This window comes from Amblyomma americanum, chromosome 1, assembly GCF_052857255.1.
Source record: "Amblyomma americanum isolate KBUSLIRL-KWMA chromosome 1, ASM5285725v1, whole genome shotgun sequence".
Lineage (NCBI taxonomy): Eukaryota > Metazoa > Arthropoda > Arachnida > Ixodida > Ixodidae > Amblyomma > Amblyomma americanum.
The window spans coordinates 345,379,955-345,394,363 of NC_135497.1; positions in this window are offsets into that span (position 1 = coordinate 345,379,955).

Genomic DNA, 14,409 nt, shown 5'->3' on the forward strand with positions numbered 1-14,409 from the left:
AACATCTGCTCATCTGTCCTAATTTTTTGTGCGCACCGCGAAGGACTGGAATGACTTGCCCAGCCGCGTTGTGCTTAGTGCTGATCCATCACTATTCAAGTCATCAAATGAAGCAATGTTATGCCCTGTTACCCACTCCCTCATGTAATACCCCTTCAATCAGGCCTTTGAGGTAGTAATAAATAAAATAAATAAATGCGGTATACTTGCCCTCATCGGGCTTGCTGCACAACGCTGGACCCATCTGTTGAGGTTCGGCCAGACGCTGTTTGGAGAACGGTTGAAATTTAACCGCGTTTAAAATGAACGCGGGTTTAAAGGGAGAGCAGGCCGTAGGGAAGCTCGTCAACTTTATTTCCCTTGGGACACCAGTAGCCCCACAAGTTCGTGCTGTGGGTAAGCGCGTCTACATGTCCAAATCCGTCTCCTTTGGGATATGGCGACACCCGTCCAAGAAAAAACACGCTCACTACGTTGTGTCCTTCCTTTTCGTTTTTGTAGTTTGTCTTGAAAATAAGGTTCGCAAGATTTTAAACATGCATGCTTTTTTTTCTTTGAACGGTGTGCGTCATGGTGGAAGTGGTGGTGGTTGTGGTTTTATTAAGAATAATAGTAAAAAGGAAGGAAAAGATTTTTGCTAACCCCGCTATCTGCCATCGATACTGAAGCACCTGAGCTGGGGCAGCGGAAATAAAGGATAGCAGGCAGAATGGAGAAATTAAATGAAAGAGGTGAGGGGACAGGAAGAGAGGATAGGGAGAGAAGTAATATGTACAAACTATTTACACAATAAGAAATGTGTCCAGGTTGTGCGCGTGATTAGTTCATTTTAGAGGAATTAAATCACACGCGCACAGTACTGTGCTGGTTACAACTGGAGTGGGGCGTCCAGTTATTTATCGTTCAAGGTAGAACTCGCGGAGCGTTCGGTCACTGCGTGTAACTACCTGACGGAGAACAGAAGGGACGTCAAGCCTGTGTGTTCGAGGAATGCACAGAGGCTCACCAAAGTTTGCTCACGAGTGCGCGCACTGCCCTGCGGCCACAATAGCGTCTTGATAGAGTCTGGTAGTATGCCCTGCGTCCTATAGGCCGCGAGCATATCGCGACGAGCATCGGCGAAAGCGGCACAGTGAAGGAGCAGGTGTTCTAGTGTTTCCACTGCACCGCATCCGTCACACACATCACTCGTCGCGATTCCGTGACGCACCCGTCGTTCCCCGGGCCACACGCAGCCAATGCGCGCGCGGAGGATCATTTCACGTTGTGACCGTGTAAGTGCGCGACAGCCGGTGACACTGTCGATGCGCTCACCTCCCGTGATGCGTGGGTCAGGGTGCTGCTTTCGGAGATGGTCGTGGATGGCCGCACGCACGTCCTCCAGCGCAAGGGGCAGATCGCTGACAGGTAGTTGGTGTGCAGCGGTCACGAGGTCGTCAGCTTCTTCATTGCCGGCGATGCCGCAGTGACCGGGCACCCACTGTGCACGCACGGCACAACCTCTCTGCGCGAGGCGCTCGATGCGCGAGCGAATTTCCCGCACTAGTGGGGTACCGCGGCCGTTAGATTGCAGGCGGCTGAGGGCGGCGCGGGAGTCGCACAGCAGAGCACTCCTGGGCGGTGGTGGGCCGAGGGTGAGCAGCAAGTCCAGCCCGAGCCGGATCCCCATCAACTCCGCCATGGTGGAGGAGCCCAGGAAGGCTGCGTGTTGGTGGCTGTGCAGTCGCAGGGCGGGGATGGTGGCCGCCGCAGCAAGGGAACAGCTGTCGCGGGCCACTGAGCCGTCGGTGTACACGAGGAGATGGTCCTGGAGGGAACGAGTTAAATTATCCGAGGAATCCAGATATGTTTACGGAGCATGCATTCTCGTAGCCATACTGAACTCTGAGTCCTACAAACTTTATTCGCGATTTCATCCTTGCTCGCTAGAAAATTTAGCAGAACGTACTGCTTCGCGAGCGTGCGCTGTACGATGATGTTGATGAAATATGCAGTAACAGGTGGCGAGAGAGACAGCATGCAAGTGGTTACCTGCGTGTGGCCATGTAATAAAAAGCCGCGGTTCGCGGTAAAAGGCATTTGTACGGAAACGAATGCGAGCGCGCGACTTTACTGGGCCAGTAACGTCATCTAGTGCGGCCGAGTGTAGGTACGAGAAATAATGCGCCCATAGACCTGAAGGTCGCGCTTGAAGTTGCTTCGGGTAAAAACTCCCCAACGAACTTTTTTCTGTGTAGTTCACAGCGCAGATTCAAAGCAGATTCAAAGCAAACCAATAGAAGTTAGGCTTTATCGATAGATTATTGCTTTGTATTAATCAACAGACTACTATTACTAAAAACGGATTTTGTATAAGCTAGAAAAGACCGAGAAAAGTAAGGTATCGCCACCATTGGCCGCTTACGCAGGAAAATCGCGCTGACGCCAGACAGTTCTTAGTCACTTATCTTCAGAATAGACTACATTTCAATTCACTTCCAAATAATAATAATAATTGGTTTTTGGGGAAAGGAAATGGCGCAGTATCTGTCTCATATACCTTTGGACACCTGAACCGCGCCGTAAGGGAAGGGATAAAGGAGGGAGTGAAAGAAGAGAGGAAGAAAGAGGTGCCGTAGTGGAGGGCTCCGGAATAATTTCGACCACCTGGGGATCTTTAACGTGCACTGACATCGCACAGCACACGGGCGCCTTAGCGTTTTTCCTCCATAAAAACGCAGCCGCCGCGGTCGGGTTCGAACTCGGGAACTCCGGATCAGTAGTCGAGCGCCCTAACCACAGAGCCACCGCGGCGGGGCTACGCTTCCAAACGCTGATCACGGAATCCTTTTGATGTCGCCAATTTGAGTCAAGTGGATGGAAAAAAGTGCTGCATTTTTAAATCCTTTTTTTCTCTGTGACAAATCTATCTTTTGCTGCCAAACATCAACGTAGCTATCAAGAGCTATAGCTTGGATTTGACTAAAAAATAAATAAGGCTGCAGCTGTCCTTAGTGTCAGTTTCAATGGCTGCGAAGTCTAATTTGCTGCCTCACCACATTGCACCAACAAGCCTGCGTCCTTAGCGCTTGGTCTGCAACCTTAAAGGGTCTGAACTTAGGCAAGTCTCATGTCACTGGAAATCGCACGGAACAGGTTTCACATTGCCAGGTGTCGCTTGAACAAGAAACGTCGAAGAGCTGAAGTCGTTTGGCCTCTCCAGCAAAACGTGCACTGTAGGCCACCCCTAGTGTTCCAGATTAATAAGAGCTCTTTATTTTCCCAACAACGTCACAATATGTGATCAGGTGCTATAGTAGTGGCCCATTAGCGACGATGACAATGTTTCTGCGCCGGCGAGGAAACAGATGCTCTGAGCCTCCGCTGGCGGTCAAAACGGATCGTATGATTCGTAGTCTATACCCCTGCAGCAATGAAACATTCAGGATACTATTGTTTGGCGACCTGTAGCTGTTGAAGTCATGCCTGATTCCATTTCTTTCAATGTAGTTAAATATACGACTAAGCCTTCTGAACTAGAATCTGCTAGTTTTGTGCGTGTATAACCGGTGTAATGCATTAAAAGCCATGTTTTTTTACAGTATTTCGTTCATGAAGTGATATATTGGACACGGTCAGCGACACTCTGCGTTTACTTGGGTGGTCGACTGTGTGAGTCACATCGATTACGTAGCGTGCATTTTACCGCAGCCCGACTGACGGAATGGCCAAACGTAGTGTTCGAGCCCCACAAGTGCACCCGCAAAAGATATCACCACGAAGAAGTTGTCATGATTAATTACTGGTAGAGAGCACGCTCTTAAGGATGGACTCTGCGTTTTAATACGGTCGCAGCGCTCGGCCGCCCTGAAGGTGTGGAGGCCTCTGCTGCGGCGGCCTGACTTTCAGCGCTCGTATATCAGCTTGCTGTGCTAGCTGCAGACTGCATATGTCTTCTCTCCCTTTACGCCCCTTTTCCCTTTTCCCTATGCAGGGTAGCCAACAGGAATACCCTTCTGGTTAACCTCCTTGCCTTTCCTCTACTGTTCTTCCAGCGACGACATTCATCCATCGTACCGTGACGTCATGGGAGCTTACGGGTGCAAAAGAGGCGACGCAGGAATTCACCTTCAGTGGGCACGGCGGACCTGGGCCGAACATGTCCCTTACGAGGACGCTGTTCTACGTTCTGCAGGTTGGTAGCTATTCGAGCACCATTCGTAGTGATTGCCGAGGTATCGTGGTCCTGCCGTGCCCCCGCCGTTGTCTTGTCTTAGCATATGATTGTTGTATTGCTTGCAAGTTGCTTCTTTGTGGCGATATCGAAACGAATCATGGCCCGACCTAAAAGGAAGGTTTTGAACAAATATTGGACGGCCAGCTGTCGCTTCAAACCGAAATCAGTGAAATAAGTGATCTGCAGAGCCTAATACAAAAAATGAAGAAAAAGCTGAACGAAACATCAACCTTCACCGAGCAGCCCCAGCAAATACACACAGCCTTGAAATCGATAGAGAGTGTAATGGGTTTTCAAGCCAAAAAACTGACCGATCTTGAAGATCGAAGCAGACGGTCCAACCTAATCAATCACGGTATTGCTGAGGAACCTGGCGAAACAGAAACTACGCTGAAATATAAGATAATCAAAGAAGTTTTTGAGGACAAGCTTCAAGTCAGTTGCCAATCTATAGGGCGCATTCCTAGGTTGGGGCGTAGGATCGACAAACGCCCTGTTATTCTCTATTTGCAGAATTTTGCAGAAAAAGAGGCAATAATGGAAAATGTTGCCAAGCTAAAAGGCTCAGGAATATCAATTTAGAATGACTATTCTCAATCTACGCTGCAGACACGAAAACTGCTTTGGGACAGTGCGAAGGAAGAGAGGGATCAAAAAAGGTCACCCTTATTCATGACAAGCTAAAAGTGGATAAAGATATGTTCTTCTGGGATAAATCACAAAATAAACGCGTAAAGATAGTCTACTCGGATAAGAGAGTAGATCAGGAGGACACAGCATGACGCGGTTTACCAGATCAGAGCAAACATTTGCGCATAATCAACATTAACGCGCGTAGTTTAGTTAATAAGACAGACTTGCTTGAAATAATGCTATTATAATATGATCCGCACGTTACAGTGATTACTGAGACATGGCTTCATAGTGATGTGAATGATGAGGACGTTTTCCCTCCTTCTTGCACTATATTTCGAAAAGACAGAATCTAGGTGTGGTGGAGTGGCTATCCTAATTAAGAAACAAATTGAAGTCCTTTTGCAAGATGACGTACATGATATTGAATGCCTATGTGTGAAACTCTCCTGTTGGGGAATAAACTTTGTCTTATATTCTCTTTATAGGCCTCCTAGTTCTGAAAACGACTACTTAACGAAACTAGAAAATCATATGTCACAGTACCAAAACAGTAAAATTTTATTGATGGGTGACTTCAACTTGCCAGGTGTGGATTGGGAACGTTTTGAGTGTCTCGGTACTTGCACAAAGCAAGTCAACGTATTGTTTAAAATAATTCTTACTCACAACCTGACGCAAATAGTTCCAGAACCAACCCGTAAAGTCGGTTCCACGAATTCGTTGTTAGATTTGCTGTTCGTCCCTCGCGACATTCTAAATTTTACTGTTTCTGCGGAACAAGGCCTGTCTGACCATCACTTGGTTAGTGCTTCATTTCCCCTAGTACGGCAAGCAAAAAAGAAACACTTATCGCCACGTTACCGTAAAGATTATTTGCCTGTCAATGACGCATCTGTCATTGAATATCTGGAAACCTGCCTTGTTGATTTCGATGATGCCGATGTCTGCGCACTCTGGGACAGATTTAAAAAGGTCTGTTTGTATTGTATCAAAACTTTTGTACCAAGCAGGCACAAAAATGAAAGAAAGGAAATCCCGTGGATGACACGCAATATAATTCAAATGAGGCGAAAAGTAAAACGGCACAAGAGGAAACGCGCAGATCCTGAAGCATTCAAGGAATTGCTGGAGAACCTAGCACGTGCCTTACGTAATTCAAAAAATTATTTCTTCAACACATCCCTTCAAAACTTTATAAAGACCGAGCCAAGTAAGTTTTGGAATTATATTAGTGAAAAAAAGAAAGCAGTCACACAAAGTTTAGTGAACAACACTACGGTATGTGAACCAAAGGCTTTTGATGAGCATTTTAATAGTTGTTTTCAAAGTGTATGTTCTGCCCCGAGCACATGTACCGTTAACAGCGGAGTGTATTATCCCGCCGAACTGAATTTTATTTCTTACCCTGGTGTGTTTTCCATGTTACTGAACCTAAAAACCAAAAAGGCATGTGGTCCTGACAACATTGCAAACGCATTTCTGCGACGCTATGCCGAAACTCTGGCTAAATTCCTTTTGATAATTTTTCGCGCTTCAATGGCAACAGGCAACATACCTGATGACTGGAGGACAGCCCGAATCGTTCCCGTTTTTAAAAAAGGAGACCGTTTTCTTTTGCAGAACTACCGTCCCATATCACTGACGTCCCCGTGCTGTAAGCTTTTAGAACATATAGTTGCACACTGTATGAACGAATTTTTAGAAGAAAATCTCGTGCTAACTGGCTTCCAGCACGGGTTCAGAAAAGGATTCTCGACGGTAACACAACTAATTACAGTAATAAATTCATTTGCTTCCTGCATAGATAATAAACGACAAATCGATGCAATATTTTTGGATTTTAGCAAAGCATTTGATAAAGTTCCTCATGATAAACTAATCTTTAAAATATAAGAAATTGGCATTCCTGATATTTTGGTAACATGGATTACTGCATACTTAAAAGACCGTAAACAGTTTGTTGAAGTGGGTGGACAACGTTCGTGCTCTCTTCCAGTTTCATCCGGTGTTTCTCAGGGAAGTGTTTTGGGCCCTCTGCTTTTCCTCTTGTATGTCAATGATATTGTTCAAGTTGTTAACCCACCAGTGCATATTCGATTGTTCGCTGATGATTGCATTCTCTACCGAGAAGTTAAAAATAAGGAGGATCACAGTGACCTGGACAATGCTTTGAACGACGTTTTCCACTGGTGCGACCGATGGGGCATCATTCTGAATGCTGATAAAAGTGTTTATATGCCTATAACCCGTAAAACTATACGACATAGGTACACATATAAAGTAGGTTCTTTCCCTCTTCAACAAGTACCCAACTACAAATGCCTAGGGGTAACCATAAGTAGCAGTCTATCGTGGAACTTGCATATAAACAATATCTGCTCTGCTGCGTTTCGAAAATTGTGCTGCTTAAGACATAAACTAAAAAATGCCCCTTCTAACATTAAACTACTTTGTTTTTCTTCAATAATAAGACCTAAACTCGAGTATGCTTGCATAGTGTGGGACCCGTATACTAAATCTAACGTTAAAATCTGGAAAGAATACAGAGAAGAGCTGTCAGGTTTATTTTTAATAAATATGCAAGGACTGACTCCCCAACTACTTTAATGGAGGTTAATAAAATTGAACCACTTGAACATCGTAGAAGAAAGCTTAGGTTAGAATTTATTTCTCTCTTATTACATAACAAACTTGGTTGAGATCCCGCATCATTCTTAACGCTGGCACCAACCACACAAACTCGTCAACACCATCCCAGGTCTCTAACCTCTATATTCGCTAGAACAGACACAAGTTTTTGTTTTTTCCACGCACAATAACAGATTGGAATCAGCTAATTAAACCATTGTCTCATGAGTTTGAACAAATTATTGCTATATTGTGTTCTTTTTTTTAAGTGTTGCGTTTTCTTTGTGGTTTGAATGACTTGTTCGCCCACCCTGCTTGGACTCAGTGTCCGCAGTATTTTGTAAATAAATAAATAAACTCTATAGTCTCTCTCTCTCTGAGGCATATTTAAGACCCTTTTCTCAGCAACTATAGCACATGTCTGATTCTGGCCAGTTTTATTTTACTCCCCATTCTGTCTCCTTTTAACTGGACAAGAATTATTTTTAGCAACAAATATTCAAATTTTTGTAATTTTTTCCGAAACCTTAAGTTTGTTTTTCTTGTTTTCATAGAATAAAATTTTTTTAGAAAAACATCTACTGCTTAGATGCGTAACAACTAATTCAGTAGATTTGCATATCTGTGTAGATAAAGTTGAAAAAGAATCAGCGTTCTATCTTTTTTTGATTTCATGGAAACGGGTCACTTGCAGCAAAAAAATGTCATTTTGAGATATTTAAAGGACAAAACAGGTATTTATTCGACCTTTTCGGCAGCAATGACACGCACTGAAATAACTGTTTAGCATCCACCAGCCTTGTAGTCAGTACGAGTGCCAATTTGACGCTTGTCCTCTTGTCAGTTTACTTCGGTGGGTTCCTAGGTTATGCGTTCTACATCTCTTCCAGTAAAGTGCTTTCGACCACAGTCCACCTCACGCAACCATATGAGGATGTAGAACATCGATGATATCCAAAATACCATGGAGTATCACTGGCTGTTAACAGAGCCATGTTGCCATTACTGGGTCAAGAGAGAGGTTTATTGACGAAAGGCAGAGAGGTTGGTCGGAAAATTAAATATCTGGCCTGCTACTCCGCACTGGGGAAAGGGAACAGGATAATAAAGAGGGTCACGATGGGGAATGATGATGGGAGGTGGCAGATGAAAAAATACATAAAAAACAAGGCACACTTTCTAACATCACAAACGCGAGGCAAGGCCCGTGTCGCTTAAATAACGTTAGAGCGCTCTCGTTGCCTGTACAGTCTTCGAACTATCTGGCCAAGCGCCGAATATCAAATCCTCCGAGAGAAGCCTTGGTCAAAGATGGCAAATGGGGAATGTGCATCCAAAGGAAGGTATTCTTAGTGTGCCTTCCCAGGCGATGTAGTTAAATGCCTCCTAGGCATTTTGGGTTGGCCCGTGGAGGCAGTTCTTGAGAAGCTCTGGCTAAGTTAATTTCTAGAAAAACAGACTATATGGTATGAAGAATCCATCTGGGGGAATATTTGTCCGCCAAAGGCTCATTCGTCTCCTAGCTCTTGCACGCACGCCGAGTAGCTGCGTGTTTTGAACACAGTCCGTGACAGGGGCCGTCGTCGGTAGCTAGCACGTGGAATCGCGGGGGAAAACAGCCTTACGCATGTTCTTGAAGTTTATAATCAAAAGAAAAGTAGAACTTTAAAATAAAGACAAAAGTAAAGGCATCACGCGCCTCACACGATGTAAGAGGAGCATAGACGAAACGGTGCAAGAGCTCAACAAAACATACAGTGAACCTTTTTTTACTTTTCCTCGCTGCTGTTAGAGAACCAGCTGAGCTTTGAAAGTTCCCAGTTTTTCTCTCCACATTATTTTTTACAGTATAAATATGAGTTAGGAGTGAGTGTTAGCTCCAAATAAATCAGACGTGCCAGCTTGCCTCTTGGCTTTGCTAGTGGGGCTGTTCAGGATCTATTTAAGGGCGGAAAAGCACGCCAGACGCTTAATAATATTCAGGAAGGGTTCGGTATTAGAGATTGGTAGAAGGCAGAATGTTTTTATCTTCAATTTCAGCTCGCATGAAGCACGAACTATTAGTAATCTTTAACTTCGACATGGCGGCCTGTAGGACAGCAGGTGAGTAACTTTAGGTGGTGCGCAGATAGCATTAGTACTTCCGTTTGTGGAGCCGCCTTGAACACCTAGTTGTGAATCCAATTTTCAACCACAGTTGGCATTACTCCAGCTCGTTACTCTTGAAGTGATTGAAGCACGGCCGCCATTCCACTTCACAATAGGGGACATGCAATACTCAAGCCTGTAGGCTCCATGGCCCAGCGGCCTCAGGCACCGGCCTCGGTGTACATACGACGGGATTCGTATACGAGGACTTGTAGAACGGACTAGTACTCGTACTGGTATATGCGCGAGAGTGCAGCCATAGTGGCAACGATCTACCCACAGCTGATAGACGAAGAGCGTAGAAAAGGAAGAATAAAAAAATAAAAGTATCCCTTGGAATGCTGTGCATTTTACTGCATGACACAGTACTCGCCCGACGCAGCAATAGAACAACAGCAACAGAAAGCTCGGCAGGTGAGAAACTTCTTGCATAAGGGACTCCAACAGGCTCATCTGACAGTCTAGTAACCGATTATACTTAAATCCCTAAATCTCCTTTACCGTAATGGCTTCTTTAGATACACTAAAGAAAAATCTTTTGGAGAAACATTAATTTCGCACGAACGTGTTCAAGAGGTTTGGATGCAAGTTAACGTGAACAACTACCAGCGCAGCAAGACGAGCGGCAGATACGTGTTGCGGCATGCCTGTCAGGCTGTCCTTCAAAGCAGTGGCCTTTTCAGAAAGAAGCTCTAGCTCCGATATACTGCGAAAAAACAGTCGCGCGAGAGGGTAGTTTTACTTTGCATGTTCGCTTCAGGAAAAAACTAAAATCGCCCTAACTTCCCCGCACTCATTGATTTTGTGTCCATTCCCATCTCCAGAGCCTATGCAGCGGGTAAGTTTCTACTACTGAAGCGGGACGTCACGCTTGCCGCGTGGGATTCAGGGCAATTTTGAAATTCGCGTTTAAAATCTTTGGACGCAGATCTGAAGCCCCAGCTTCCGTCCAGCCTACCACGACCTGAACGAACTTTGCTCTGTCGTCTGTGGCTTGGTGTAGCTTTCACCAACCATTACTCTTACTTAATGGGTATGGCCGATAGCCCTGCATATGCCATTAGGGGATGTGAGGAGACTAGAGCCCACGTTCTATGTGAATTCCCTTCCTACAGCGCCGAAAGGCAGACTCTCTGCCGTGCGCTGGAGCGTCTAGATCCACGCCCACTGACGGGTCTGAAGATTCTCGGCCACTGGCTGCTGCGATTTTCGGCGGTGAAGGGCTCTAAGGCACTGCTCCGTTTCTCCATTTCTTGAGACCTCCTGGCCTGCACGATAGGCTGTGACTTTACCGAATGCTTGCTGACTTTGCCTAATGCCTTCAATTTCCTGCTACTATCTTTTCTCATACATCTTTTTATCCCCTCACCCCTTCGCCCCGTGCAGAGTAGCATGCCGGTTATTCTTCCGGTTAGCCTCCCTACCTTTCCTCTTCCTCCTCCTACTCTTTTTCTCTTTTTGAGCTTTAACACAGCTCTCACCCCTCCGTATTATCCCCTATACCCACTAATGATTCCTTGAGCACCTGGCTGCGTCTTGCATCGTTGGACTTGCAGCAAGCTATCTACACAACGATCGCACCATCAAAGCAACTTTGAGGCGCGTGAGATGCCTCGATACCTATTGACGCGGGTATCCAGGCGCCTCATGCGCGTCCGATCCCCTCACGCTTGACGGAACACGCTTACGACAGCCCTGCGTTCAATGCGTTCATGGCGAGAGTGTTGGTCTTGGAAGTCTTCTTGGGCTGAGAAGGATCGAAGCAAGAGGGCACGGAAGCGATCAAAGGAGGTGGGCAGAACTGGTGGAGAAGTTGTTACAAATACAGCTCTGGATGAGAAGTGAGAGAGAAATAAATCTTTGTTTGTTACTAAAATCTTAGACGAGTCTGGTGGGCGGAATTCTTGGATAGGGACTCCCGTGGTTTCTGTTGTCTGGACCCGTTGGATGGTCTGACGGCGGTCCTCCAGACCATAACTGGTTAGGGCACCTCCCACTGCTCGTATGATGCCTATATGGTCTCAGATTGGATGTTTTTATAACGCAACTTTATGAAAAGTAGAGGAGCTTGGGCTTACCTCCTCACCATAGACAGGTGGAGTGGTATCTGGAAGGTCGGATGATGATATTCAAGTGCAGGTTACAGAAGATGTTTGGCTGCATTTGCCTTCAGAACGTGGCTTCTGGAGGGAGGTTAATGTGAGGAGGGGGATATTTCCTACGGTTCAGTCTTAGATTTGTAGCCGTGTACTACATTTTGGTGGTAGAGGGGTTAGGTACGGGCAAGGATCCGCTCGGTTTTGTTGGATCGTATGCCGCCTCACTTCCTTCAAGCCCTCCATGGCCCGGGGTCCACGTAGTACTATGGGAGTGGTGTAAAGCGGGTAAAAAGTCCCATGGTATGAGCAGGGACGCCGTCGTTTTTGGAACTAGTCCTGTCGTATAATATTGGTAAGTTCGCTTCGGATCTGTTATTATCGAAACTAATTTACCCTCAATATCGCAATTCCCTACGGTGAGAGCGATGGCGGAGGCTTCCGCTGCGGCAGGATCCTCAGCCCTTAGTGATGCGCCCGTCAGTAGTCGGTAGTTGTGGCCGAGCGCTACCACGACAACGATGCTGGGTAGTGTTCAGGGTATGTCGCCACATCTACATAGACCTCGTGATCTGACTCTAGGCTCCGGCGTAGACGAGCGACCCTAGGCGCGCATCGGCTTCTGTGGATTTTTGGATGCATGTGATCGCGGAGCGCAGCCACCGTGATCTGTCCTGTTATGTTTGCATAAAGGTAAGTGTTTCGTCGCAGCCTCGTAGATCTCTTGGTGTAGCAGGCTTTTGCTGGAAGTACCAACCGCGTGCACAGAAGAAATTGGTGCTTTTTGATTAAAAGCAATCGAAAACTGTTAAACGTGCTATCGCTTTGATGTGCCTTGAGTCATCTCTAAGAAAGTCCTGTTGTCACATGGCGCAGGAAAGCTTTCACGATCAGGTCGCGAAGCTAAAACAGGCAGGCTCTCCCCAGATAGTAGTGAGTTTAGTTGCTGAAGCTCTTCTCAAGAAGATTAAACAAGAAAGGAGTAGGAACCAGACAATGGTTGCAGTTGCAAAAAAGAAAGTGAAACCTGTGGTCATCCCATATCAGCATAAAGTGGCTCATAGCCTCAAGCGCGTGGCTAACAAGTTTAAGGTACCCGTGGTTTTATCGGCCCCAAGGAAACTTTCTTCACTGTGTCGTCTAGTTTCGCAAGATGGTAGCCGCAACTCAGATTGCAAAATCAAACATATTAACAAGTTTGTGAAGTGTGAAAAAGGGGTAGTGTACAGAATTCCGCTGAAGTGTGGTAAGGTGTACATTGGGCAGTCGGGCCGATGTGTTAATGAGCGGCTAAGGGAACACAGTTTGTCTTTGAGGAACGGTACCGGTTCGCACCTGCCGGCGTACATCAGTGAGTGTGGAAAAGATAACGACATAAAACAGAAAGCAATAAAACTGTGTGATGCAACGCTCCAAGGCACCAGCATCTTGTGCAGGAGTACTGACACGCTTGCGCGAGAATTGGCTGAAGCCTACCATATAAGAAAAAGCGGTAGTTCATGTGTCAGTGCACCATCTGTGACAATATATGATAAAGATTTTGCTTTTTTAGATAAATTACATATGAGGTGAGTCAACGGTGCCTTCTGTGTGCTTTACCCGGGTTCTGGCCGGCACGTGGCTCTCATAACTTCCATTCTTTTTGGTATAAATGTCATGTACTTTTTCTGGAATAAAACAGTTGAAAGTTTGCGCTCCGTCCTGTCTACCTTGTCTTTTTGTGTCGTCTTTCTGTGCGCATAAAAGAAGTCTGAGTATTGATACGTTGAAGAATGGCCCTTCCGGTGGCGGTCTGTTGTAGTCGGGCCTTTTGCGATGCTAAAAGAGCGCTTCTGATCTCAACGAAGGTGTTGTGGACTGCAAGTTATGTTTGGTTTATGGGGGTTTGACGTCCCAAAGCAACTCAGTCTATGAGGGACGCCGTAGTGGAGGGCTCCGGAAATTTCGACCACCTGGGGTTCTTTGACGTGCACTGACATCGCGCAGTACACGGGCCTCTAGAATTTCGCCTCCGCCGAAATTCGACCGCCGCGGCCGGGATCGAACCCGCGTCGTTCGGGCTAGCAGCCGAGCGCCATAACCACTCAGCCACCGCGGAGGCAGACTGAAAGCTATATTAAGCGTTCGGTCGAGGTGTTCAGCAGAAGGCTGAGAGCCGTCTTGTACGCACTGCGAATGATGGTATCGGCCTGTTTAAATTCTACTTTTAGGAGCTGATGATATGGAAGGCCGTATGCTATTTTGCAGACGACCAACGCCTGTACAATACAGAGTGCTTTCCTCAAGCATGCAAGAAGTGGAGGACACTAAGTAGAAATACCGACAGTAGATAGACAATCGCGATAAGCTGAAGGAAGAAGAAATAGTCATCCTAGAAAAGTCTGTACAATTTTTGAAGACAAGCATGGGGGCCGGCACTCATGTCCGGCACTATGAAACACTCGTTAACAAAACTATGTGTACATTCACAAAGGTTCTCCTGCTTGACACTGCTCCGAGCGCGGCCAACAGTAGGAGCGCTGGCCAGTCTTAATGAGGCTAAACTATCAAGGTAGGCAACTGTCTGTGAAGAACCGCGTTTATGTGGTACCGGTGGAGGAGGGAAGACGGCCCTTCTAAGCAGACTTGAGCAAGTGTATAGAGAAAGGTAACAGACTGCACTGACCGACGCGACAAGTCGAAGTG